Consider the following 26,592-nt stretch of genomic DNA (forward strand, 5'->3'; position numbering starts at 1 on the left):
CTCAAATTCTTTCTAGTTCATGATGGAAGACACATTAACCCCACTGGGGTTAGTCTAGGTTTCAGGCTTATATCAGGGTCTCTAGAGCCCACATTCTTTCCAGCATACTACACCATATAACATAACTAAAGTCATGTACCAGAAACCTATTATTATTAAGACACTATCTCTCCAGCCTAAATGCTCTGTTCTTTACTCCAAGTGAATATCGTACAGTTACATATTACTGGCAAACAAGGAGCACAGGATAGAGAGAAAGAAATGATACCAACTGTCTGGAATGCGCATTCCACTGAAAATGTTAAGATGATGTTCTCAGTACAAAAGGATAAGTTTGAGGTGACCTGGTATATGATTTCAAAATACACAAAGGCTAATTCGATCTGGTTTCTGAAAATGTAACATATGAGAAAAATAAAGTCAAGAAGAATAATGTAACATCTAAATAGTAGAAAAAAATATATTACAAATTAATTTTGTTTACTATGAGGTTAAGAACTTTTTATTTTTTATGTAATGTGCTTCTGAAAACTGTTTTCTTAGAGTGCTATATCTTTAACATTATGGCATGTAGACTGGCCCACAGAAAATGTCTTCAAACTATGTCTGGATGATTTATCCCTTTATTTATAGTGATATTCCAGGAAAAAAAAGATCCAGGGACTTGAAATGTTGTTCAAGAATTAAAATCTGAATCTCATTCTCTTCTCAAAAAAAAATAAAATAAAATAAAAAGAGATTGCAGTGAGTTTTGCCAATTCTCTTGAAAACCACAAATTTTCCTAACCCTGGCAGGGTAGTTCAGTTGGTTAGAGCATCATCCCGATACTCCAAGGTTGCGGGTTCGATCCCTAGTCAGGCCACATACAAGAATCAACCAATGACTGCATAAATAAGTGGAACAATAAATTGATGTTTCTCTCTCTCTCTCTCTCTCTCTCACTCTCTCATCAGTAATTAAAATTTAAAAAAATAAAGAAAATCACAAATTTTCCACATTCACAATTTAGAATGGTCTCAATTCTCTAGGGCAAATCTACACACTTCTCAGCCATTAATCTATCAATTGGCCACACAGCCTTTCTCAGTGCATAGCTGGATACTGGGCTCTTACACGCTCCATTAGATTATACTGAATGTGAACCTCTCCCAAAACTCACTTCCACCACTCCTCCCTGGGCTAATTCCTCCCATCCTAGAAGGCTCCATTCAAATATTACTTCCTTCCAGAACTTTTGAGGACTTCTTGCATTTGTTTGTAGCACACAGAGGAATTTCTATTCAAGAGCATAAACTTAGTCTAACTCCTAGTATGGCAAGGGTTTGGTCTTCATCTTAGTATCTGCTCCATTCTCTCTCCTCCAGGGCATGGGAATAAATGTTTCTACTTTATGGGTTTGCAGAAACAAAATCTCAACTACTTGTCAACAAAACACAAGGGAAAGTTGCTTTCCCATGGGGGGAAAAGTGGTTGTTAAAACATCAAAACTATACATTAGGAAAATTTATCATTGCAGCTGCAGACTAAGTAGACAACTAAAAATCACCATGAACACTCTTCCATTATCACTGGACAATACAATGAGACGGACATTTAATCTCTAAAGTGCATCCAAGGAAATCCTAGGCTTGTCCTCTGCTGCTAGTATGACACCTTTATTGACAATTCCAAACCCCACTTGCCCTTGGATTAGAAGTAGAAGGAGCATTTGAATAAGTTATTATCACTTGTTGCACCTGTTCTTAAACAGAGTCAGGGGATTGGGGGGGTGGGGGGGGAGGAGTGTTCTTCCTGGATCTTAAGGCAGCAGAGATGACTCATTTTTCGCCTAAATTTTTTCCCTCATAAGAATACCCATTAACACTTCCAAGTCTGGAACTATCAGACACTAACAGTCTTTCTTGTGAAAACATGTTTGGAATTATTTTTAGATCCAAAATTATGTGAGGCAGTCAATTTTATTTTTTCTGTAGAACATTATGGCTTTTGTTCAAAATGGCTCTCAGCTGTTACCCTCTGGACATCTACATGCAATACAACTGCTGTACCCATTACTAGTAACCAAGATGGAGAAGTCAGCTGTTTGCATGAAATCTGGCAGTAGCTGTTGCAATTACATTTCAGGATAGAATTCTGCTAGGAGTGGAAACTTTCTAAGGCGGTGAAGGAATCAATCATTGAAAAGTTGGCAAAGTCTATGGAAATGGTAAATATCTTTTCACTTTATTTAACAAGGACATCACCTATCTATCTCTTTAAAATGAACACCAGATCCATTTCACTAGTTGCAAAGGCCTGCTTGCTAGGAAAAGATAGCTCCATGGACGTGCCATGTCAGGTGTTTAAAACGCAAAGGCAAATCCTGTGTTCCTGTGTGCATGCACCTGTGCTTTAAGTATTTGAAACATGCCCTGAAAACACTGCACATCCTGAACTGAATGAGATGCGCCCTCTGTAGGCGCTCCCATGGCATCCTGTATCACACTACATCAACTTGCCAATTTTAACTCTATGAAGGCAAGAACCATATTATTGTTCATTTTTCTGTCTGCAGTGCCCAAAACAGTCCCAGACATAGAGTAAGTACTCAACAAATATTAAGTGAGTGATTTTCATATTAATGACAAAGACAACATGGATTATGGGTAGCCTTTTTACCACTCAACATATTCATGTAGATTCTTTAAGTGTATTTGTTTATCCTAAGTACCATTAATGCAATCAAAAGCATAGCAATTTAAGAATGTATGACTCCAGCTCTAATGATAATGCCAAAACCCAGTTGCTCTTACTGTTCTGTTTATTCATCAACAAAATACACAGGAAGATAAGAGAAGTCCAAGAATACTTTACTCAGCAATACTTGCCTGTGCTTTCAGGTGGTTGAAAACGGTAGCACACAGATACTTTTCCAATTAACTTTAAATGAAAAGACAACCTGAACAGAGAATTCCATAGCAGAGACCATAGTCAGAATGCCCTGGCACCAAGTATCTCAAGATTAAATCAAGGGCAGATTAAATACCCGGCTGAGTCATAACTCAGTGACAAACCCATCATATAACAATTTTCTCCCAAAAACATTTTTGAATAGAATGCTACTGTACAAAGTCCAATTTTATTTTATTTTATTTTTTTAAAACATATCTTTATTGATTTCAGAGAGAGGAAAGGAAGGGGGAGAGAGAGATAGAAACATCAATGATGACAGAGTCATTGATTAGCTCCCTAGCCCGCAACCCGGGCATGTGCCCTGACCTGGAATCGAACCCCGATCTGAATCCTAGGTCGATGCTCAACCGCTGAGCCCCGCCCGGCCGGGCCAAAGTCCAATTTTAGAAGCAAAAGATTGAAAGGTCACTCAGTCCTTTCTGAAATGACCTGAAATTTTCCTCTTTACACTACAGTATATAATATTATTTTCCAGTTTCTTCATTTTTCAAAAATATTAAATGTTTTGCTCAAATTTCCACTGAAACTAATTTCCGTGAATTTGGCTCTCCATTTTCTTAGAATAAAAGTCAAAGAACTTAATGCTTAGATACTACATGACTTGCTCCCCACTGCCCAATTACATCACTAAGCTCTCTCCACAACTTGACCACCCTTTCCAGCCTCCTTGCTCTTCCTTGCCAAGTATGCTCCCACATCAAGGCTTTTGCCCTAGCTCTTCACTGCCTGGAGCACTCTTCCCTCAGATAGCAACATGGACTCTCGCTAATTTCTCATCTTTGCTCAAATGTCATCTTTCAGAGAGGCCTTCCTTCCCTACCTGTATTGGAACTGTTAACCAATAAAGATCTGAGGCTGTCAAGCAATTTAAAAGTTTATTTGGGGCCTTAAAGGATTCAAATCCTAGAGACTCAGATTCAGGCAGCAGCTCAGACTGAGGAGACAACAAAGAAAGGCAGGATTTATAAAAGCCAAAACCACAAAATGTAATTCGTTCATGCAAATCAAAGATTGCTGGTGAGGTTAACAGGGACTGGCTAGTTTCTTGTTTCTTTTTTAAAAATATATCTTTATTTCAGAGAGAGGAAGGGAGAGGGAGAGAATTGAAACATCAATGATGAGAGAGTCCTTATTGATCAGCTGCCTTCTGCAAGCCCCCGCGGGCATGTGCCCTGACCGGGAATCGAACTGGGATCTCCTGGATCCTACCTAGATCGATGCTCAAACCCTGAGCCACACCCGGCAGGGTGGGACTGGCTAGTTTCAATATGCAAATGAGGGAGGCAAAAACTACAATTAACAGGTAAAGTCCAAATGTGTTCATATAGCAGTTGTTCCAAGATGTTTATAGCTCAGCCTAGAGCTGACTTTAGAAACAGGTTTGCAACTTAACAGCAGCTCTGAGAACTGAGACAAGGTGTGCACAGCCCCACTTCCTAATAGCTTCCTGACTCTGTTTTAAGTGACTCTCTTAGCAATGCTTATTGTATTTTATTTCTTCCATTATCAGAGCCTTGTCCCAGCACCCCTCATCTCCCTATTCAGATATATGTCTTCCATTGGACATACCACTTTCTAATGTAGTACATACATTATTATATATTATCATTAGTGTGAGTTTCTCCCCATCAGGGTGTAAGCTCCATGAGGGAAGATGTTTCTCTCTTTCCCTAGCACGGAGAACAGTCAGTACCTTAGAAGGCATATGTCAGGAAACATTCAATGAACAAATAAATGAAGTAGTTATGTATTTCAAAACAAAAAGTGTAGTTCTCCAAAGGACTGGAAGAGGGTGGATAAATTATTGAAAGTTTCCATTTAAAAGAGCAAAAATTTATATGCAGGTTGATTACAATTATGTAAAAAAAATTTTTTTACAGCAACTAAACAAAATCCATACATGGTGATTTAAAAAAAAAAGAGAAGAGGAGAAGAGGTGAGGGAGGAGGGGAGGAGAATATTATACACAACAATACAACTCACAGAAATTGAAATTGTACGATTGGACTACAGGTAATTGTTTCCCTTCCTTTTAACTTTCTGCAATGTGTAAATTTTTAAAGAAACATTACTTAAGCATTTAAAAAAATAACATGAGAAAAAACCTAAATGTATAAAAAAACTTTTCAAAATTCTCTCTTGAAGAAACAGATTTAAAAATAGCTCCTATGACTAATCTCAAAAGATAATAAAAATTTAGGAAAATTTCTTATTTTTCTTAAGAATTTTCTCTTAAGTTAGCTGGAACTGAGTCTGTTAAGAAGTTCAGAGTTCTTTATCTGAAAACACCTTTAGAAAACATCAAGAAAACATCAGCACTTGCCTTAGTCCTAAACCTGGATGCTGTTATTTTATTCTCTCCTTTCTGATAAATTTCATAGGAAGAACTAATTCGACTGAAGGGTTATTTTAATCACATTTAGTTGTCCAAAAACCCAGCAGTTTTCAGGAAAGAGACCTTTTAAACTAAATAGAAACAATTCTGTTATTCATAATATAAACCTACCTCCTATAAAAGCAAGTGCTGCCCAATGTAATGTTGGAACAATCTTAGAGGAAACAAATGCCTTTGACATCAATGACAGTTAAGTATTTCTGGATTTTAGCAAATGTCTCACTGTTTATCACAAGTATTTTCAGCTTCTATCCCACCCCTTTCAAACTGTGATCCCACATACACAGAGGTCCCCTTTGAGCTCAATGAGTTCATTATCTATTTGGATTATCCTTTGATTCACATACACTAACTCCCTCCTTTCTCTTTTCTCAATATGTGGAATTTAAATTTTGTTTAAATCTTATATCACTTAAATATCTAAATCGAGCTAAAATGTTTCAGCCTGTATTTCTTGTTCCATACACTTTCAGAAATACCTTTGATTTTTATGAAAATTTCCAACATATTATTTTTATTTTTCTCAAATAAAAAAAGCTTGTTTGAATCCCCACCCACTTCCTTCCTATTGTACTCTTACATTTGAATTGTACCTTCCTTTTTAAGAGTATAATTGTTTTTAAAGTAGTTTAGTTTATTGATAAAATTTTTCAATTTCTGTAGAGACCACTATATTTTTATAAGCATTCTTTGTCTCTTCTTGTGAAACACAGTCCAGAATTATTTTTTCTGGGAGGGCATATAAGTGATTAATTTTTGTTTATCTAAACATGTAGTTATTTTGTCTTCACTCTTGAATAATAGTTTGGCTTATAATGATTTCTAGAAAATATATTTATTGATTTTTAGAAATAAGGGCGTTCTGAAGGTATTCCTTTGTTTCTTAAAACCATTTATGCTGGTGAGGAGGCTACTATTATTTCATTCTTTTGTAGGTAATTTATCACTTTTCTGGTAGATTACAAGATTTTTTAATAACAGATGTTTTGCAGTTATATCACAATATGTCTAGATAGAGATTTATATCTGTACATTATTTCTTTTCCAATTTTTGAAAAGTCTCACCATATTCTCTGCAGTATTTCTTCCCTAGTCATTTGCTCTACTCTCTTCTGGATTTACTAGTGAACATACCTTGGAGCTTCTCAATCTGTTCCCATGTTGTTTATTTTTTTAACTTCTCTTTAATTTTTTTTTTATATTTAGTCACTCTGTGTTACAATCTGGATGAAATCCCTGGTGCTAACTTGAATCATACATTCTTCATTTTTATCCACCTAGATTTTATTTCCTTTTTTTCAGGTTTTTAATCCCTATTTTTTAAATTATTTTCCGACATTTCTAATTGGTTCTTTCCTGTCTATTATTGGTTTTTAAAATTTTTAAATGTTTTAATTCATTAATTATTGGTTTTATTTCAGAATTTCTTAGGTTTTGTTTTTTATTTTAGTAGATATAATTCAATCCTTTCTCTTTGAGATTCTAAACATATTTGTTTCTAAAGTACTTTTTAATTAGTTTATTTTTATTTTGGTTGCATTGAATGTCTCCTAGTAGTTGATTTTAATTTTGTTTGCTATTTTTTGGCATTAATTTTTAATAATAATGTACAGGCTTTTCTTGATTAGAAATCGGTTTCTCTCTCCATTTTTTTCTGTCTGAAATTTTTCAGTTGACTGCACGTCGTTCCTTGTCTGGGGCCCTCAAACAGAATATAATCTGTGTTGGAAGTGTGTTACTCTTCTGCTGCAGAGTAAATACGAGTATTTCAAATCCAGATTCTTGAACTGTTGGGAGCCTTGACCCAGGCTTCAGATGCAAGGTTGAATCTCCTTCCTTTTCTTAGAAATCCAGTTCAAATTATACAAGCCTTGGCCTCAGTCAGTGATCTGTTAGAGCTCCTGTCAGCTTACTCTCTAATCTGAGGATGCCCTATTCTAGTCCTTGATTCCAAGCATGACCTTTTCTTCTAGTTTCTTCACCCTTGAACTTCCTCTAGCAGATGCACTACCCAGCAGGCATAGCCTTTGCCCAACTTACTTCTTCATATTTCTCTCCCGATTCAGATGACAGTGAGTTTTACTTTGCTTTTTTTTTTCCAGTTAATCCTCACCTGAGGATATTTTTCCATTGATTTTAGATAGAGTGGGGGGGGGGGGGAGAAAGAGAGAGAGAGAAACATCAACGTGAAAGAGAGACATTGTAATTGGTTGCCTCCAGCATGCACCGCCACGAACCTGCAACCTAAGTACGTGTCCTTGACTGAGAATCTAATCTGTGACCCTTTGGTGCTCTGGGCCCACTCTCTAACCAGTGATCCACACTGGCCAGAACTAGAAATCCATTCTTGATGAGTTGTGTAAATTGGCTTGTATATTAGTTTCCTATTCATACTCTAACAAATTACCCCAAACTGTCATAAAACAACACAAATTTATTATGTCATGTTTCTGGAAGTCAGAAATTCAAAGTTGGTTGTACTGAGCTAAAATCAAGGTGTCAGCAGGTCTGTGTACTGGAGAATTTAGTTCCCTTACTCTTTCAGTTTCTAAGGGCCACCTGAATATCTTGTCCCTCCCATCCTTCTTCAGAAGTCAGCAGAGTAGCATCTTCAACTTTCCCTCTGACTCTAACCCTTCTGCTTCATTCTTCTAAGGGAATTCCTCCTGTGATTATATTGGGACCATGGGATAATCCAGGATAATCTTCCTGTCACAATATTCTTAATTTAATCACATTTGCAAATTACATTTTATCACATAAGATAACATATTCATACATTCTGGGGTTTAGAACATGGATGTCTTCGAAAGGGGTGCATTATTCTGCCTATTACAGTTCTGCGCAAGAGTAATTGTAGCGAGTTGATGATTAGATCACTCTTACCACCCCTGAAGTGCAGGGAGACTAGACTTTTTAGAGGAGTTTACGGGAGCAGATTATGGAATCACATTGTAAAGAATTGTTATATGGTTTAAATAGAAGAGTATATTTCAGAACATGAATTTATATTGCTTTGGCATGAAGTCTGATACATCACTTTCAATAATATCTCTTTGTTCTCCATTTTATCAGATAATGACATTAGCACCCGTTCTTCTATCTTTTTTCCCACTCTCCATATCCTACCTTCTGTCTATTACTCTTGCGTTTTTACCTTATTAATACTGTTAACATTTACATTCTGTTCTACAAGCTAAAGCTGTCTTCTAAACTCTGGCCATGGATTGACTCTACAAATTGGAAAACACTATAAAGCATAACATTATTATGGCTATGTAAAGATTTTTCACTACTGAGCCAATTAGTATACTAGAAATATAATATTTTTCTCTCTTGCTCAATGTTATGACCTCTGGATGACTTGATGGAAAATGTTTCTAACTTCAACAATAAGGACAACAAAAATGGATTCTGTTCTCCTATGCTATAATTATGGTTTTAAATGATCATATTTTCTGTTGTCTGATATTTTGATCTCAATTTTCTTGAAAATATTTTCTTCCTAGAACTTATTTCTTTATAAAATACTTCTCTTTTTTGTAACCACAGTTTTTTTCAGGTTCTTAGTAAAACTAATTTATTGAGTCTCCGTTTTTCCATGAAACCTGGCTTCACTCTTGATTGGTTGGTAGTAGGACTGTGTACAATTGTCATTCTAAAAGCTCCCTTCTCTGCTCTGTTGAGTTGAAATACATACTCCTGGATTGATCCCACCGACCTCTTCCTCTTTCCTAAAAGACACCCTTTGCTGCAGTATATTTTTAAGTAACACTCTTGGAGGGGATGTAAGTGAAGTACACTTCCTGAATTCTTGAATGTATGCAAGTGTCTTTATACTGTCCTTATCTTATCAAAAACTTAGTTATAAAACTGTATATTAAACTTATATGTATGTATATTTATGTGTATATATATTTCTTTCCATATATTCAGAACATTGAGAACATTGTAGGTATTCTAGAATGCACTTGGATAATTCATGTTTTTCCCACTGGAAGATTTTATGATCTTCTATTTACTTTCTAAAATTTCAAAGTTATCCGTTCACATGTGAATTGGATTTTCAAAAGTCATTCCATTCGACAATTATGTACACTTTTAATCTGAAAACTTATCCTTTACTACCTTTGGAAATTTTTCTTCTATTTTTATTTGATAATTTCCCTCTGTCTACTTTCACTTTTCTGTTTTTCTTTTTCTGAACACTTATTAGTAGAATGTTGAAACTTCTGGGTTACTGGCATCTTTATTATTTACCTTCTATAATTTTTGTCTCTTTACCTTTTTTTTTCCCTTGGAAATATTTTTGTATTTAATCATCAAATATTTCAATTTTAAAAATAATTGATCATCAGTATATCCTTGTTCTTACCTAATTATCTCCTTTTTGTAATGTCTTGGGTTTTGTACTTGTTTCTTGGATGCTATATTTTCTCAAATCTCTTTGAGAAGGTTACAGGTGCTATTCAAGATCCCAGATTGTGATGGATCTTGGAAAGCACTTAAGTTATCGTTCTTGCATCACAAATTAAATGAATGCTTTTCATGGAGGACTTGAGAGAGAAGCAGCAGCTAACTCAGAGTGGGTTCGATTCTGGCACAAAGTTTTTACCTCTCTAGGACCAGTAGCCAATAGTTGAGTGCTGGCAGCTAGGCTGTTGAGCACACTTTGAGTATCACAGCATCAGTGTATATCAAACTCCTTACTGTTCCTTGAATAATATTTTTCCTTCTGTATTCATTTTTTGTTTGTTTACCTCAGCCTCTTTGTTGTTACTAGTATGCTTCTTCCTAGTGAGGCTTTATATGTAAGATTAAAGAAATTGGTAGCTAATTTGAGTTACCTGTGTCACAAGATCCATATGATTGTTTTTCCCTAAGTCTCAAAACTGAGTGAAAATTCCAATTGGCAGCCTTCTATCTCAAGTAGGGGGATCTGACTCTTTTAGGAATCTCTTGAGTTCAGGAATGAGAAGGGAAAGCTTTAGTGCCCTGAAGACTTCGTTTTCAACAGATATTTTAGGCTGTACCTTTAGAGAAAACCTATCAGTTTTCTATCTGCAAGTAAATGTTGGCTACCTATATAGTCATAACTGCATTTGGCCTTTATAAAGGTTTTTAATTTATTCCTCTGTTTTCATCCCTGAATCTCAGGCCAACCCTCTCCATTAGGTGACAACTCTAGGCCCAGGTTTTTCCAAAAATTCCATTGAAGAGAAAACTGTCTTCAGACTTCTCTGTGGCAATATTACAGTGTGTTCCATCTAGGCTGCACCCTCCCCATTTCACCCAGTTGCTCAAGTTCATCTGCTTTCTGTTTTTGTTGAAATTGTTGAAATCTCTCACTTATTTCTGACTCACCCTTCAAAAATCTCTTCTCCACCAAGAGATTATTTCTTTTTGTACTTCTATGCATTCATTCACACAGAAGGAGGGTCCCGAGAAGAACCAGAGGATACACATGTGTCTAGTAGGCCACTGTAAACTGAAGCCTTATTTATATAACTTAAAGCTAATAATGAAAGAAACCAAACATTAAAAACAACCTTGGTGACTATTTAACATGTAATTGCATTGATCAGTAATATTTTTAGTCTAACAGGAATGCAGTCTTTCATCTGTGGGAAGATACGACTGGCCACACTAAGCATAATTTCATGCTTTTTCGGTAGCAGGAATGATTGTGGTAAAATCTAACCCGAGCTCTCTCACTACTCCTCCTGACCAGAGGCACTGATTTTATGAGTCAGCTGGAGGATGTCTTATCGCAAAAGGAGCAAAATGATCCATCAGACCACGTGGGGATGGATCTGTTTTCAGGTTTTCACCACCCTCAGAGCTCTACTGAACTAGGCAGTGACAAATTAAGCATAACTAGATTAAGGAAGAAAATTTATCTTTTTTTCTATGCTACCTATTCTCTGCATTAGAGTCCATTTTTAAGCACTTTTAATATAATTGTAAGGCACAGTAGCTTTTGGATAAAGCAGATTTGTATTTAAATCCCTTCACCAGATACCATAAATAAAATTTTGGATGAATTATGTAATGTTTCTGAGTCTCAGTTTTCTTATCTGACACATGGGATTTATATAGAACCCATTTCACAGGGTTCTTGGAAGGAGTTATTCATAGTACATTTAAATAACATGCCATTAAAACTTCGATATATTTAATAAGAAAATATTTCCAATACTTCAAAAGTGACCAATGAATGAAATGGAATAAAGTAAGATTATTCCTTTTGTATATCTACAACTAAGGATTCTATTTAAATGCATATGTCATTCCAAGGATCCGTTTTGTCTTTATGCACACAAACACACACTCAGACACATGCAGACACACACACACACCCCGTTACAAACTACTTAAAATGTAATTTGGGTTTCAACATTTTGCAATGTATTATTTTTTCACAATTTATGAAAAGTAATTTTTTGGGGTTAATCTTCACCAGAAGATATTTTTTCCATTGATTTTTTTAGACAGAGAAGAGAAAAAGGGAGGGGGGAGAGAGAGAGAAAAAAATATCAATGTGAGAGAAACACATTGATTAGTTGCCTCCTGCACAAGCCCCAATGGGGGCAGGGGATCAAACCTGCAATCTAGGTACCTGCCCTTGACTGGGAATTGAGCCCACAATCCTTCAGTGTGAGGGCCCACACATTGAGCCACACCAGCCGGGGCAAGAAGTAAATTTTTAAAGAATATGCAACCAGGGCCCTTTTTGAAAACCCATAATAACAAACTATTTGATTTGCACAGAGTAGTTAGGATGGAGGAAAGACAAATTTTCTTAATCCTGTTATACTTAATTTGTTGCTGGCTATTTCAATGGTGAGTTCAGAAGACAGTGACAATAAAGTAAATAATTTTGTATTTTATATATAATATGCATTTTCAGATAATTTCTAGGCTCAAACATAGGGAGCTGATTCCAATTCATTATAACTCCCTAAAAAAAAGCAGACATTTCTAAACTTGTGGGTATCTGACAAAGAAAGAATCCCTTACCCAGACTGGACACACTCAGATCCCTTAACTTTCCCTTTAGCTACTCTTTCTGGAGGAAACCCACTTTCCAGGGTGGGGATGCGGAACCCCACCTTCCCTCGGGAGGCTGGCAATGCTGCCTGCTCCTCTCCTCCGGCGACCGTGTGCAACCAACCCCTCAGTTTCCCTTCTGGAAGCCTTCGGTGCTGGCTGTAGTCACTCTGCTGACGCTGCTTTCCCCTCCAAAGCACAACACCCCCTTTCTCCCTCTTCTGTCTGACTTGTTACCTCCGAATAATCCTGGGCCCCTTTAGCAATTCCTCAGAGAGAAACAGTGGCCTCAGTTATGGCTCGTAAGCACTCATGATACACGACATACCTGTGATAGGAGAGGAGAGCCTCTGACCGTGAACGGAGATGAGACACCACCGCGGGCCAGCACTGGGCACGGCCAGCGCCTCGCGCGAGCCCAGGAGGCCCCTCCAGAGCTGCCGCAGCCGTCTCCCCACGCCCTCCCCCTCTCGTAATTAAACGTGCTTTCCTCAAGCACCAACATTTCCAGAACAGCCTTTTCAGTTTTGTTACTTTCCTGTGTTGTTTGATGACTGGTATGAAAACACCCATCCTTTTTCTAGGTTTTCTTTGAAAATGTAAAACAATGTCTCAACATTGCGCAGCAGAGAAGGGGGGAAGGGGAGAAAGGAGGTTGGCCTGAGCTCCTAATCATCATTATGATACTGTTGCTGCAGCAAAATGCGTTCTGAGTTCCACACAAGCGACTTACAAATGAACTTTCAGAATATAACCCGTACTGAATGAGGGGACTGTCCATGTGCATTGTTTGAAAACCACCGCAGCTCCATTCCATTAAGCATCAGAAAGTCTGCAACTTCGCATGCAAATAAATCAAATTATTCTCCAGGCTAACCAATTTTGCAGCTCCTATTTGCTCACTTTGGGAAATTCAGTTATGTTCCTTCACCTGGCAGAAATTGTTATTGAAATTGGTCACTTAAACCAGGAGACCAAATTAATACTAATAAAAAAAAATAGTGAGAAGCCATACAGAGAATGTAAAAACAGCCAACTTTAAGGAGGACTATAACAAAAAATAAATATATATAGGAAACACTTGGATACTTATGAAATGTCTGAAAGCAATTTAAAAATTGGGACGTGAAAGCAGTCCTAAGAAATCCAAAAAAACTTTTATAGAATGTAAATAAGACATTGTGTCTTATTAATAAAGGTTCTTTGAAAGCTGTGACAGTAACTGTTTATGATATATATACCTCTTCTTTTCCCAGTCAGGAACCAGGTGTACAAACAACATTTTTAAAAGGTGAAAAATATGTTGGTTTTTATTTTCAGATTTTTTTGCCACTAGTATGAGCACTCTTATTTGACCAACTGAGTAAATTATAGTAGCAATACCTATTTGAATCATTTTGGATTCATTTTGATCCAGAAAAAAAAATCCGGGAACCATTATTATTTATAACTTGAGTATCATGTTGGAAAATGTCACTTGAATCTTACTTGAATTGTATTTCCTATGTGAAAAAGAAACGGCCTCACAAGTTACTCTAAAGCTATATAGTATGTGTCAATGTCAGCACTCATAGAAACAGGAAATTTTGTTTCTCTTTCCATATGTAAAGAGCAGCAATCTTGCTGATTTTTCTTCTTGTTTTATCCTGGAAGAAATGACTTCTACCTCCCGCCAAATACACACACACAAAATTATGATGCTGGCCTCAAAGGTCAGTGAACACATTCATGCAGAAAGACATGGATGACTATAGGGAACTGGCTCCTTCTTACCGTAATACGGTTTTGCATGTTTTGCCAGGAGAAATTTGCACAAGGACATAGTCTTTCTTTTACAGGTAATAGTAAGCAAATTCCTTAGGTTCAAAGGGGAATTCAGGGAAAATAGGGTCTAAGAACAATGCTGTCTAGCAAGGCTTACCTGGCAGTGCTGTTTGTGTTTGGTGGCAGACCTATGCAATTGCTTTTGCCACCTGTGTACCCCTCAGATACTGCCACCGGAGATTAGCTTGCTTTGCTTCAGGTCTGAGGCCCGCAGAGGCTGATAGATGCAATGTGGTGAGGTGTCACGGGATACGGGAGAGATAAATGTCAATTTGATTGTGACAGAGGAGGACATCAGTGGATAACTTTATTTGTCACTTTGAAATGTACTGATAGAGATGGAGTTGAGAAAGTAAAAAACTCTGTTTTTGCCTCATGGAATGAGGTACCTTATGAAATGAGCTTCCATTGAGATGATGTTGCAGTTTTAAATCTGAACATGAAAAAACAGGAAGGCCCAAGTCCGGTTTCATTTTTAAAATGCTTTTCTATACAGTTTCAACTTCTCCATGCTATTTGGAAGGGATTGGGGGCCTAGTTTCCACTCCCTTTGCCTTTAAGGCAGGTAAGGGAAGTAAGTTACATATCAAATAGAAAGGAAAGTAAAAGAGCACAAAAATGAAACACTAGAAGCCTGAGTTTGCGCACTCTTGGCCAGCTGGTCTCCTGATCCCTCACCTGCCAAGTGGAGGTAATTGTAGATCCTTACTTACCTCACTGGATTTTTGTAAAGATAAAATAAGCTGATTTATTTAAAAGCCATTTGTAAACTTTTAGCACTAATAGAATTAATTGACCTTTCCAAATTGATTGCCAAAAAGCTCAAAATAGTTTCTCAGAATTTTTATCTAGAGCAATGTTGAGGGAGTCGAGAACTTTTGGCAAACGAATCCTACGAGGAAGATGTGATCTAAACATCACACTCTAATTCCCTTCAAATACTATTTTGACCATAAAAATCACATAACAGTTCACGTATTCCAAGTCACAAGAATGGAAGGAAGAAGAAGAAAATCAGTTAACAGATACAGATGTGAGCCGCCTCTCCCGCTTCTGGACTGTGACTATTTATTTCACAATTAGATGTTCTCCTGCAGAAACTCGCTGCTCCTGACTGGTATTTTATTTAGTGAGAATTAGTTAAATGAACAAGAATACAGTGTAATGCTCACCTTCCTTTCAAACTGTTGTACTTGCCCCTGAGAGACCTGGGAGCATTCACGAAACAGGCACCTTTCTGCAAATAGGTTTAGCCTCTATCCTAGCCAGGATGTTATATTTAGCAGGACTAGCAGGCCTGGGGATTCATTTCATAGTCAGGGAGAGGATAATATCATGAATACATTTCTAAACTGGTTCAGTACACCTGCATTTGTACTGGATATTCCTAAATTCCAGAGGCATCCCTTTAAAAAAAAAAAAAAAATCCCGTAACAATAATCCTGCCAGAGACCGTCTTTCACTTGAAAAACAGGCAGGAGAGACGGAGGACGAGCCTGAAATTGTATTGTTTAAAGAGTGGCACTGGCAACGGGAACGGGAACGAAAGTAATTAGTTTAACACGGTGTCTCCTCCTGACAGTTTTCTCTCCCCTCTTTGATGGGATCAGGCCCATTTCCTCCTCTGCTAAGTCACCGCGGGCGTCGCGGGGACCGCGCGCATCTGCGGCCGCGCCTGGCCGGGCCCGCGCCCCGCTCCGTGCGCCCCGCGCGCCCGCGGACCCCGCGCGTCTTTCAGCGCCGGCGGCTCGGAGCCCCGGGAGCTGCCTTCTCTGTGCACGCACCGAGTCCTGCGTGATTCCGGTGACTCTGCAGATGGCTTGAAGCCGTCACGGGTAAATACGCGGGTGAAAGCAACCGTTTGCCCCCGGAGCTGGACAACAGAAAGACGGAGTCCGAAAGCTGCTTTGTTAGCCCATCACTTCAGCTTCTTTCCTCTCTGTATTAGAGTTGCGTCTGGCTGTGGGTTCATAGGTGACCTCCTTCCCTCTGCCTGCTTGACTTTGTTTTAGTGTGTGTCATTTTTCTTGATGTGGAAAATTTCTGTGTCCCCGAGACATGCTTTCACCTGAGAGCGAGGTAAATACATCGTGCACTGTTTTGCCAAAAGAGGGCAATGTTGCCGTTCAGAATTGCCTCGCTCTGTTCCTGGGACCTGGTCTCCAGAACAGTAAATAATCGCGGCTGTCTCTTCCCCTTCGCCGCAGACAAGTTTCCACATGTCTGTGCGCTCTGTAGTTAATCAGGACTTTGTAACTATCTGTCTTACCTATTAACTGCATCCACTCCCAAATTGTTTAAAGGTTAACACATTTCACTCCATGCATGACTGGCACACACAAGCAAAGTGCTGCCTCTGAAAATCTAAATTCTTCCTTTCCGTTTGCCAGTGATAGGCAGGAGGAGAAACAGCCTGCCTTAGGAAATACTGAAAGGTATTTTTCCTACGGCCCCATTCTCAAATATTCAATCAGGGTATCATCCAATCATGGTCTCTGTAGGGTAACCAAACTGAATAAAAGAGGGGGAGGGGGAATACATGTTCATCGTCAGTGAATTTAGTTCAAAATTAGCTATCATCTTATTAGTGAAACCTGATTCAAAATGAACTGGCACTCAATTTCTTTTGTAGGGAATGGGGAAGTGGGTTTTGCATGCTATGATTTTAAATTATTTAACTCTCTGTGAATTTAAGCCTGTATGTGAGAGTTGTTTTCTTTAGGACACTAAATTAATGGTCTTCCTTTTCATTAATAAGATGTTGCATTGTTTCCTAAAAAATAGGTTCTTTTCACTTATTTTCCATTTCTATAAAAATTATAATTTAGTTGTTTTCTGGAAGCATAATTTATATTTTCAATGGAATGTTTGTTTGAGTCACAAAATTCCTGGAATTTTTTTGTCAAAGAGATACACTCAGTTTGTATCAACATGCTTGTTTGTGCTTTTGCTCTCTGAAGCAATTGGCAATGTAGCTGGACTACCATAGAGTGCTACCAGAACAAACTGCTCTTGCATTTAATAAATCCACTGGTGCATTTTTCTTATAAATATGTGTGTGCGAGTGTGCACATACTGTGCATGTCCACAAACACGCACACACTCCTGGTTCTGTTTTTGTTTTTTAATAGTCCGGAGTCATATTTAAAGTTCATTAGAGGGAAGTAATTGCAGACATTTTTCCTGAGCATTAAACATTGCTGATATCATTTCCTAGAAACTGCAACCAGGTAGGTGTTTTATCAGAATCAACAGTCGGAAAATATGAAAATTGCAGTCACTAAAATTAAAAGTACATTAAGAGAAAGAGAATTGGGTTATCGAGTGGCAGATTCTTGGAGCAAGGGAAGGTCTTAGATGGGCCTCTTGGTTTTTTTAAGTCCCTGAAGTGCCCCATGTTCTCATATTTAACTGGGCTTGAAAGATTTAAGTAAAATCTACTATTTCGGGGATATCAATAAAACCCATAGAAAGCTGTGTCTGCTGTAGGTGGTTCCAGGAAATCCTTATTTAACATTGACTTAGTTTACTGTGGCTCGGCTTTTTTCATTTCTTCTGAGTTAAAGCCTGCCATCTCATTTCTGCTTCCTTCTCCTACATCTCTCAGTATATGTACATGAGAAAGTCTGTGTTATTAAAAGAATAATAACCATATTGCAGGTTTCTGAACCCAAGATTGTATTTTCTTTCTCAAATATTCATTAAAAAATATAGATTGTATTTTATTGAAAGTGCTCTTTAATGAATAATATCCCTGTTTGCGTACAAGAAGGAGCTTCCAGTGCAATTCCCTGACAGTAATTGTGGTCTGAATTGAGAACGTACAGTAACGGAGTGCAGCTAATGGCCACCCTGTGGATTGAGTGCTCCACTTTTGTCATATCTGGCTACTTTTTAAAATGCAGAAATTAGTTAGGCCAGTAAAGAGTTAATTATGTTCTTGTGTCAGGAAACCTTCAATGAGCAGTCAGAGAGAGGAATTCTTTGTCTCTGATGCAAAACAGAAATTTCAAAGCCCCTGGCAGATGATAATACATAAATAGTAACTGAGTATCTATTGTGTGTGTGTGTGTGTGTGTGTGTGTGTGTGCGCGCGCCCACCGTGTGTAATGTGAGAACACGGGAAAACCTTCCAATAAGTCAGCCTACAACATTAAGGACCAGTAAATGAGTCAGTGATACCTTTTCATTTCCATACAGCTAAAATAAACAGGACAAAACACCTTTCCCGCCAAACTTCACCTTTTCACTTCTCTGCTTTTATTTCATTTTCTAACATGTAAAAAAATCACATCCAACTTAAGAAATGGGTCCTTTGTGTGGGTATGATCCTCCCTATTCACAGTCAAAACAGGTTCATAAGTGGGTTAAGATGAAAGAGATCAGGTTTGCAGACAAAATAGATGTTGGTATTTTGTAAGATTTAGAAAATAGGAAGCCATAGAATTAAATAACTAAATCTTCTGATTTGTTAAAACTTGAGGAAGAGTAATTTAAAAATATATGAGTGTGTAACACACACACATTTATAGTGATCTGGATAATATCTTTGCTGTAGGGAATTTGCTCTGAAAAGCAAAAGGCTATAACATAAGCAAGAACAGACATTTCCTGAACCTATCCAGGTTTTTGTGAAAAGGAAAATAGTATTTTATTTGCAAAAGACTTCTTGGAAAGAGAGAAAATCCTTTAAAGGTGGAGCATTTGATAAAATTCCTGAGCTAATATTTAGGTTCTGCACCGAGGGTGAGCTGTGCATCTATCTCCCGGCTTTGCTCCATGTCACCTCTACCTCTGTAGGCACCCATGCAGGGCTACAGATAGCTCTGCTTCCTGAGACCCGCCACATCCTGGCTGGTGACTAAGGATTTACATCTCCTTTGAGATGGTTTTCATGAAACCATGGTGTTCTGTAGCATATTTTGAAAAATCAGAAACTGAGGTTTATCAATAACCCTGTCATTATAACCATGTGAAAAACTCAGTCAAATAAATAATTATTTTACTGTGTCCAAATAATTAAATTTTTTTGCTCTCATCTGATTTTGTTTTCATTTTAGAATGAACTACTTTGGATGGACAGTCAGAATCTGAGTTTTCATGCTTGACTCAAGGGCTGATCTCAGCAATGGCACACTTTTCCTCTATATGCAAGGTAGATGACCTTCATATTCATGTTTAAACTGATAAGTCAGAGGAACATGGACAATTTTTATTGTTATGAAAAACATTTTGTTTAATATTTCAAATCTTTCTCAAGCAGTATTTTCTTTCTATTTCACTGTGCAATTTTATTTTGGATATGTGAGTTGAATAACTAAACCAATTGATTTAAAATATGTATGTACTTAGCACAGTAGACTAGAGTGGAGAGCCAATTAGATTGTTTTCTCATACATCATTAGCATGATGTCCAGTTAAATTCTGATCTTCCAATCCACAGGGCTGAGAGTGAAGCAGAAAGAATATCACATTATTATGCTGATGTCAGTCTTGCTAAAAACCTGAAATGTCTTATTTGGACCTTTAGCTGAATCAAGTGTGATACATAAGTATTTGTTGTATTGGAAATAAAGAGACATATGAAATAGTTTACAAGGGTAATCCTACAAAGTTGCCATTTGGTGGTCAAATTAGTACTTCCCAAATTCATAGTAGTACATAGCAGTACCCAAGTAGATTTCAATATTATCTACATATTTTAGAGTATTGATTATAATGCAAGTGTTAAATGAGGTTTTAAATTACTTTAAAATGTAATTGTGATAAGTTGCAAAGGAGTAGGGCCTGCTTGTGTCAACATTTCTGTCTTATATCTATAGCATAGATGTTTGCATGTCTTGGAATTCATTTGAGGCAATAGTATTTTTAGAATTGAAACATGGCATTTATACTTTTTGATGTAATAGCCAGTTGAGGTAAAATGATTATAAAGAAAAGGGAATATTTTATTTTAAAAACTAACATAACTTGTTACTTTCCAGAGTTAAGACAAGTTGCAACTTAAAAATGTATTCAGTATGATTTAAAAGGTAAAATTTCAAAGAAAAGATGCAATACAAAGAAATATACACACACACACATATATATAGACACACACATATATGTATGTAAATACACACAGTTACGAGAGATGTTTTTTCTCGGAGTGTTTACCTAATTATCCCCCAAACTCTTCTGGCAGATATTTCAAAGTAACAATCTGACATTGCCCTCATTCAAACAGTGGGTTCTCTTCCCACCCCCATCCCTCACAAATAGCTGCCAGTGACATCAGTCTATTGTTCGTTGTTGTTATTTTATTTTATTACTTTATTTTATTTTATTCTTAAATGTATAGTAATATAAAAGTAGAGATGGCCATGTTAGTTTGAATGCTTGTAATTTTTTATACTCATTTATGAAGGTAGAACAATCATTGACTACTGACAGAGCATAACCATGCAAGATAACAAACTCTGCCAGTTGACTATTAAAAGTAAATAAATAATAACAATAACTAAAATCTCAAGGCTCCTGTTACTGTCTGCTGCGGACTGTGCTGTTGATGTGATCTGAACGTCCTCTGTCTAGAACATCGGCGTCATAAGCAATAGTAATATGTTAGCAGCCAGAGCCAACAATGCCATTTTCTTCAAGATACCCTCCTCAGACATTGGCTCTGAGCATTGCTCACAGCTACCTAGAAATGTACTCTTCAGGATTCTGAACACATATCCCAAAGAATATCTGGGCAGTTGGACATTAAAAATCATTGCTGAAAAGCAGAATGACAGTTAAATATATGTGTTCCCAGAATATGAGTACGCCAATATCAGTTATTACTAAATTAAGTGAGGAAGTTATAATTAAAAGTATGCAAACCTGTGATTATCTTTATTACCAGCCATATATTAATGAGCACAATACCAGGGTTCCCATTTGTTAAACTTCTTAGCTCATGTGAGAATTTCCTGTCTCAACTTGGAGTTAAGCTGAAAAATTTATAAACTGAAAATTAAGTCCTGAGTTCCTTCATTAGGCCATTATTTAAGTATAAATACAATATTTAAAAATTTTTAGTTAAAGGGAGAATCTTCAAAAGATCTGAGCATATAACTGAGGGTCAGAGCTGCTATGTCTTAACCTTTTCCTGCTGCTGCTTTCCTGTGTGATTTCAGGTGGCTTGCCCAACTGTTCTGTGCTTTTACATACATAAGCAAAGCTTAATGCTTGGGTGTCACACATGGCAACATGCCTGGATAAAAGGTGCAAGAAATACAGTGTACATCTTCCTCAGCTAAGTAAAAATTATCTCTGCTGGTTATACAAAAATAATGGTAAAAACCAGAGAACTGCTCAGTTGGAAGAGAAATCCATTCTTAAAATGCTTTCTTGGATAGTATTTAACTTGAAATACAATACTTATAAAAAAATAATTAAATTTTCAGTCAGTGTGCTGAATACACAGCAATTATTAACTATCCTGAATAGGAATATATTTATATAGTGCTTTATACATTCAAAAATCCTTTCATTTACATCATCTCAGCTCTATCACATATCTCGGCATCACATAAATTATCCCTTAAAACTTATCGGTCTTGGCAACCTAAATCACCTCCGTTGTTTCCTCAGCTTTTGAAACTGATTCCATAAGCCACAGTGAAAATCCATCTTATAACTTTACAGGCTCAACTCATATATACATTTATGGTGGGGATTTATTTCTGAGGAAATGTGTTTCTGTAACAGTTAGGCAGGAAGGAAATCAAGTCCTCTGGCAACCACCCAGAGGGAGCGGGGACTATCTATGTCATCCCATGTGCCCTGAGTAACACCATGAAGTGGGGCAGGAAAGACTCTGCTGCCAGAACCTGATTACCCTTCAGGAAAATCACTGACAAGGTTATAAAGCTGACACTTGTATAAGGAATCAAATATTCTCTTTCGTACTTCATCTGAGTGCATCAGCTCCTCCTTGAATTTCTTACCATATAGAGCAAATGTCCCATCCCAAAATACATCATCTGTGGCACTTGGAAGGGGAATCCCTCTTTCCTCCCATGTTGATCTCTGTCATCAGAGCCTGGTGGGACAGCCAGAGACCTTCACAGAAACAAATGCCTACACAATACAATTGGTAGGTTTAGGTATTACTCACTGTACGGTTGCTTGTTACTTTGTTTGTTTTGATTTTTACATGAAGGGAAACCTTCTGACATCTTACACTCCAAAGCAGCTCCTGGGACAGTTCAGATGTCTCAAAAGGAGAGATTATCCAGGAGACACAAAAATAACCCAATTACTTTCTTTTCCTGTTCCCATAATTCCTCCCTTTTACTTAATCTGCTTTGTTTCTTCCTTTTTTAAAAAATCATAATAGTACCCACATCATAATGATGCTATGAAGATTAAATGGGTAGATACAAATTACTTAGAACAATTATTGACACACAGTAAATGCTCAAAAATATTAGGTAGCTTTGTTATAAAATCTGTATTAGTTTCCCAGGGCTGCAACAAACTGGGTGGCTTAAAACAAAAGAAATGTATTTTCTCACAGTTCTGGAGGCTAGAAGTCTGAAATCAAAATGTTGGCAGGGCCATGCTTCCTCTCTAGGCTCTAGAGGAGAATCCTTCCTTGCCTCTTGCTAGCTTTTGAATGTTTGTAGCAATCCTTGTACATAGTTCCAAAGAGTATGGAGTAACTTAGATGCATAGCTCCAATCCTCTGTCTTTATTGGTGTCCCCACCATGTCTCTGTCTTCACATGGCATTCGTCTTATAAGGACACCAGTCACATTAGATTAGGGCCCACCCTACTCTCAGATGACTTCAATTTAATATTAATTACATCTACAAGTGATCTTATTTCCCAATAAGTTTCATTCTGAGACACTGGGGGGTTAGGACCTCTACAGTTCTTTTGTGGGTGACATAATTTAACCTATAACAATATTCCACGTTCAAACTAACATTCCTACCTGCAAATGGTCTAAAGCTGAACTTGTCCTCCCCCTGAAGGCAGCCTGGTCCTTGCCGGCCACCCCCCATCTCAGCGGATGGCCCTGCTGTCCACCTCACTGCCCATGTCAGAAACTACAATTTCATTCCTTCCTCTAGCCCTCTTTTGTGCCTTTGTCCCTATTAGTCATGAAATCCTATTGGGGGTACTCATTTATATCGCTTCGGAGTTCTCATCTCTGCATGTCCACTGCGAGCATCTTCCTCCTGAACTACTCAGGTTGCCTAAGTGATCGCCCAGCTGTGCCCCTCGCAGACAGTTTCCAGGGTACAGTTGATGATGACTGTAAAGGTCCAGTCAGACTATGTCAAGACCCTGCTTACAATATTCACTGGCTTTTAGCTGTGCTCCAGATCAAGTGCCCGATGCGTATCCATTTCATCACCTGGAGTCCCCACATCATTCCCCCCCCTCTCTTCCCAACCCGCTGCTCCAGGCCCCAGCCACGCTCACCGCTTGGCGTTCCTCTACCACGCTCTGCTTTCCCTTTCTTCCTGGCCTTTTTGTCCCGCACTTTCTGCTCTTCCCTTTTCTCTAGCAAGTTATTTATTCTTTCAGAAATGAGCTTAGGCATCAAATCCTCACCCGCATCTTCCTTAACTAATCTCCCTTAACCCCAGGCAAGGCCGAATTAGATGCTCCTCCTATGGTCTCCATAGCACTCCTTGGCTTTTACCTAAAATAGTACATTTCACATTGTACTGCGTCTTTCCATTTACTCGTCTGCTTCCCACACTAGACTGTATATTTCTGGAAAACAGAACCTGAGTGTTATAGCTCACTGAATTGTTGTACACCCATGATTAGCAAGTTTATTCATTCATGCAACAAATACTTATCCAACCCCTGCTCTGTGCCATTAACTGTGTTATTATATTTGGGGAACACAAATGATGAGCAAAACAGACATTCTCCTTGTACTACAAACCTTTATATACTGTGAGTAAAATATTAAATTAAATAAGTACAAGGTGGGGCAAAAGTAGGTTTATAGTTGTGAGTACTACTTGAAACACAGAGTTTATTCTTGTGTTATTTACCAATTATTGTATTATCTTCCATATGAACAACTGTAAACCTGCCTTTACCCCACCCTGTATTTAAAATACAGTCTAATAAGTGCCTTGATAAGGGTAGCACAGATTCTTATGGCCTCAGAGAGTCAGGCACAAATACCTTGAAAGGCGACCTGAGTTATTCAGGTGAAGAGCACCAAGTGTAGAATGCAAGAAAGAAGAACGGCATGTGTAGACACCCCAGTGAGCAGTGCAACAAAAGAGAAGAGGCAGGTCGCAGGAGGTAAAACAATCTTAAAGGCATTTCAATTTATGTTAAAATGTTTTTTAATGTATTCTAACAAAATCGAGAAGATATTAAAGGGTACCCAGTATTAGAGTGATTTGTGGATCTATTTTTCAGAAATGTCACTGGAGCAATTAGGTAGAAAACTGATTCAAATGGGACAAAGTTGCAACTTGAATCCCACTTACTATTCAGGTGAGAGGAAATGCAGGGCTGGCCTAGGACACTGACAGTATGACAGGGGACCAGTTAATCAACCTGGGTAAATAGTTAAGTGGTAGGAAAAGACAATTTGGTGATTGTGGTAGGGAGGACTCAAGAATAACAGAGAGTTTTGGACTGGATGCATTTTGATGACAGTCACAGAAATAAAGGGTATTACACCAAGTATAGAACAGGGACATGCAGAGAAATAATGATGCAGTTCTCAGTGTGAGGAAGGTATCTGTGCAATGTCTAGGAGGATGTTTGCGGAGGCAGCAGGTATATGGACCTCTTGCTCAAGGCAAAATTCTTGACTGAAGATACTGATGTGTCCTCTCATTCATATGACTGTGCAGGTTCTCATCACTGGCCGCATATTAAAAACCACCAAGGGACCAGTTAAAACAGCAACAGCAACAAAACTGTGCCTGGTCTTCATTCCCAAGATTCTGATTTAATTGGTCTCAGGAATTAGTATTTTTTAAAAGCTCCCCAAGGAATTCTAAAATGGAGTCTGTGTTTAAAACTACTGCTCTATAGTTTTAAAAAGATCCAATATCTGTACCTTGGACCAAAACGCAGGCCCTGCACAATTTGATACAAGTCTTTTCTTGCAACTTTGCACATCCTGTACATCCCCTATGTCAAAAACCCTGTTCTCCTTCTTCCATGAGCAAGCCAAGGAGGGACGCCCTCCTTGCCTTTATTGTGTCCCCTCTCCTGCTCAAAATTCCTTCCTGGCCTTCTGCTGGATTTCCATCCATTCTTCAGGGGCCAGTTCATATGTCACCTCCTCTCTGAAGCCTTACCCAATCCTCACCTGGATACAGAATTTATCTCCCTCACTTATCACATCATATCATAATTATTTGATTGCCTTTTAACTGGATCATTAGAAAGACAGTATTGTGCATTCTTGGAAATGTCAATGAAAGAAGGAAAAATGAAGAGCTTAATTACAAGATTGTTTTCTTCATTTAAAAAAAAAAGGCAACTTAAGTTTGCATAGCATTTTCACAGACATTTTATTTAATCCCACAGCAACCTTGTGGATTAGGCAGGAACAGTATTATTTCTCCTATCCATATTAGTGATTCTCTAGTCTACTTTTCCAAAAGATCATCTTTTAAAAGACCTTAAATAGTTTTGCTATGCTTATTTTCCCACTTATATTACAATACAAAATGAAAACACTTGCTAAGAAATCATATTTTTTTAAATGCTTGTAAAAGACTTTTTAAATTGAAAAGAAAAAAAAACACCTGTTTAGACCCTGTGCTGGATCCCGCTTGCTTGTGCCTACAAGTTTACCCTCAATAATCCTCTCTGCTCTCTGAAGAAATTGTCACCCTGTATTGATAATATCAATGACCACCTTGCCCTTTGGCTTAGGCATATAAGAGCACAGTAGGGTTGCCAAGGTAAGTGACCTAATAGGTGATTTCTTCAACTTATAGAGCCCCCTTTTATATTTAGAGAGTGGGAACTTATTTAAATAATTGAGTCAATTTATGAGTAGTCAGAACAAAACTAACAATTATGACTAAAACATAGAGCTGAATGGTTAAGAGCACAGGTTTTGGAATCTGGTGTATCTGATTTCAAATCATGCCTCTAGCCCTGTGACCATAACCAGATAGTCAACATTTAAAACTAGTTTTCCCTTCTGTAATACAGGGATACTAATATACTGTTTTCTAGGATGTTTGGGGTACTCTAGATGAGTTAATGCATATGCAATGCTTAGCCTGGAGATTCAGTGCAAAATAAACATTATCAATTATTGTTATTAATAGAACTGGGAAAAGACTTTAATATGAACTTGCTAATAGCTGAAGGAAATCCACATACTTATGC

Source organism: Miniopterus schreibersii, assembly GCF_964146895.1.
Source record: "Miniopterus schreibersii genome assembly, chromosome: 7".
NCBI classification, from domain to species: domain Eukaryota; kingdom Metazoa; phylum Chordata; class Mammalia; order Chiroptera; family Miniopteridae; genus Miniopterus; species Miniopterus schreibersii.